The sequence below is a fragment of the Pezoporus wallicus genome, unplaced genomic scaffold (genome assembly GCF_028554395.1).
Source record: "Pezoporus wallicus isolate ANWC-B61680 ecotype Strahan unplaced genomic scaffold, APGP_CSIRO_Pwel_v1 contig_8926, whole genome shotgun sequence".
Classification (NCBI taxonomy): Eukaryota; Metazoa; Chordata; class Aves; order Psittaciformes; family Psittacidae; genus Pezoporus; species Pezoporus wallicus.
The window spans coordinates 1-3387 of NW_026637921.1; the positions used below are offsets into that span (position 1 = coordinate 1).

The 3387-nt window shown below is 55.9% G+C and overlaps 1 pseudogene; it reads right to left on the reverse strand.

The window, feature by feature from the left end:
• Positions 1–791: 791 nt before the first annotated feature.
• On the reverse strand, positions 792–1735 carry LOC130598650 (olfactory receptor 14C36-like; annotated as a pseudogene).
• Positions 1736–3387: the final 1652 nt, after the last annotated feature.

The following is a 3387-nucleotide window of genomic DNA, read 5'->3' on the forward strand; positions in this document are numbered from 1 at the left end:
CCTTCTCAAGATCTCAGGTCCCCATCAGCCTTGCCTTCTCTGGGATGAATAAGCCCAGCTCCGCCAGCCTCTCCCCCCAGGTACTGTGTGCCCGTCCTGAGGGCCCATTGTTAAACCCACTCCTACTTGCCAGTGGTGTTCCTGAACTGGGGATCTGAAACCTGGATGGAGTATTCCAGAGCATCCTTTCCCTTGTTCTGCTGCCGTGCTCCTGGGCATACAGCCCGAGATGCTGCTGTCCTCCCTTGCTGCCAGGGCACACGCTGCCTCCTGTCCAGCTCCTGCCTATCCAAACCTTTCCCATGGGCTGCTGCCAGCCAGGCAGCCCCAGCCTGCGCCATTGCAGGGGAGTCCCCTGCTCTCCTGCCCAAGACACACTGAGACGTCTGCAGCCCCCCCATGCCATCCCATCTCCCCACACCAGCACACCAGCCCCAGCCCTTGGGCTCCTCAAGAGTTCATCCTGCTCCAGGCAAGGAGCAGCCATCCCAGAGCTGGAGCAGCCAGAAAGCTGATGTCATTCCCCTTCATTCCTGCTATGTGAGGATATATCACAGAGAAGTTGCTGTGGTATCATTTATTTCTCTTAAATACAATGACAGACCCACAGTGACACAAACTCACACAATACAAGTGGCTACTAAAGGAGAAGGAAAAGAAAATTGACATTTCAATGAGGAAAACGTCACCATAAATTGAAACAGGATAACAAATATAAAGCAGGAAAGATGGAAATGGCCTGTCATGACCTAAAATGGAAGCCCTTTACAGGGTAAAGCAGGCAGTGTATGGCTGCTGAAACACCTGCAGTCACCAGCTTCCTCACAGCATCCTTGAGCTCCTGATTCCTCAGGCTGTAGATGAGGGGATTCACTGCTGGAGGCACCACTGAGTACAGCACTGACACCACCAGATCCAGAGATGGGAAGGAGATGGAGGGGGGCTTCAGGTAGGCAAAGGTACCAGTGCTGACAAGAAGGAAGAGAACAGCCAAGTGAGGGACACAGGTGGAAAAGGCTTTCTGGCGTCCCTGCTCAGAGGGGAGCCTAAGCACGGCCCTGAAGATCTGCACATAGGACCCCACAATGAAAACAAAACATCCAAACCCTACAAAGCAACTTAGCACAAGCAGCCCAACTTCCCTGAGGTAGGAATGTGAGCAGGAGAGCTTGAGGATCTGGGGGATTTCACAGAAGAACTGCTCCACATCATTGCCTCGGCAGAGGGGTAGTGAAAATGTATTGGCTGTGTGTAGCAGAGCACTGAGAAACCCAGCGCCCCAGGCAGCTGCTGCCATGTGGACACAAGCTCTGCTGCCCAGGAGGGTCCCATAATGCAGGGGCTTGCAGATGGCCACGTAGCGGTCGTAGGACATGGCAGTGAGAAGATAAAACTCAGCTAATATAAAAAAGAGAAAGAAAAAGAGCTGTGCAGCACAACCTGTGTAGGAGATGGCCCTGGTGTCCCAGAAGGAATTGGCCATGGATTTGGGGACAGTTGTGGAGATGCAGCCCAGGTCCAGCAGGGAGAGGTTGAGGAGGAAGAAGTACATGGGGGTGTGGAGGTGCTGGTCGCAGGCTGTGCTGGTGATGATGAGGCCGTTGCCCAGGAGCGCAGCCAGGGAGATGCCCAGGAAGAGCCAGAAGTGGCAGAGTTGCAAGTCCCGCGTGTGTGCGAACGGCAGGAGGAGGAACTGGGTGATGGAGCTGCTGTTGGACATCTGCTGACTTTGGGCATAGGGCACTGTCAGAGGAGAAAAAGGCAGTGACAGGTTAGGACAGGAGGGATGTCAGATACAGAACTTCAATTTACACACAACTCTGAACACTATTGGGCTGCATGGGAGACGCTGAGCGGGACTTGGTCATGATTGTCTTTGAGGTTGGTTGGTTTGTTTGTGTTCCCAGTGACACAGCTGACAAATGACTTTTTTAGGGGTAAAACTCCGAAGGTTTTGAAGACAACTGTGAAGAGTCTCAGCATGGGACAGACAAAACGGCTCAACTGTCTGTGGGTTAGTGCCTACTGAAGGTTGCTGCAGAGTCCATCAGTCTGGTTCTCAGTTGCCCTGCACTTTCTAGCGAGACAGTCAGCTCCTTGCCCTGCAGAGCATGGCCAGCAGCCATCTCCAGTGCCAGACCCCAAGAGAGCTTCCTGAACGCACCCTCCCAAGGGCTGGGCTGCACTTTCCCCCCACTCCCTGCCCATATCTCTGCTGCTTGGAGCTGTCCCTGCCAGGAGTTGCTGCTCTGTGCCCAGCTCTGCTCCCTCTCAGTGCTCTGAGAGCCCATGCCATGGGCTGTGTGCTCAGCTCTGCCCTGCACACCCCTCCCGGCAGCAGGGCTCTTCCCAGGGGCATCTGTGCCTGTGCAGGTGCTCTGGAGCAGCTCAGACAGTTCCTGACAAGACTCTCGGTGCCTTCTCCAAAGCGGAGAAGTAAATTCCCAGCTCCCACTGCCCAACCTGCCCACCAAGAGTGAAAAACATCACAGACCAGTATCGTCCTTTAAGGACAAACACTCCCTTTGTGTCTTTCAAAAGGACTCTGCAAACATGCTCAGAGTAATGTGGAGCTCTGAGCAGCCCTGACCCACACAGCACCCTCTCCAGTGCACAAGAACACTTTTCCCTGCCAGGGGTTGTTCCTTTCACCCCAGCTTCCTCCCCAGTGCCATGGGGAACTCCGGGGCAGGCTGAGTGCTGACCTTGGCAGGCAGCAGAGTCCCTGCCCCTGCACACAGCCCCTGGGCTGCAGGGACCCTGCTCACAAGGGCAGCGCTGGGCATCCCTGGCTGCACACCCACATCCACACCCTGCAGCCAGAGCCGGGACAAGGGACCTGCCTTGTCCTGTCCCTCCCATGGTGCACAGGGAAGCCCTGCTCTGCAGCACATCCTCCTCCTTATCTACACAGAGAAACCAAGAGAGTCTCCTGACAGATCCCATGGTCTGTGCAAGGCAGCAGCTTGAGGAGATCCCTCCAGGAGCTGCAGCTGTATTGCCCTGTACCCAGAGCCTTACCGTGCACAGGGCTGGGAAGGTTTCTCCTGCAGGGAGCTCTCAGCATCCTCCACTGCCAAGTGCCTTTAAGCTCTCTGAGGCTCGCAGTTTTCCCCTGGGTGCCTGCAGGCAGTGCCCCAGTCCTGCTCCTGGGCAGAGTTGTCTCTCTGCAGCTCTGCCCGCTTGCCAGCATCTATCTGTGTCCCAGGAGCCCAGCCCAGCTCAGCAGCAGAGGTCCAGCCCAAAGTGGCTCTGCCTCTGCCCCTCTGGGCTCCCTCCAGGTCCCCCTTGGGCTCCAGGGGACACCATGGGAAACAGCCTGAAGCTAGCACTGATGTTCCCTCCCTCAGCTGGCAGACACACTGCCTTCCTGCAGTGTCATTCCTC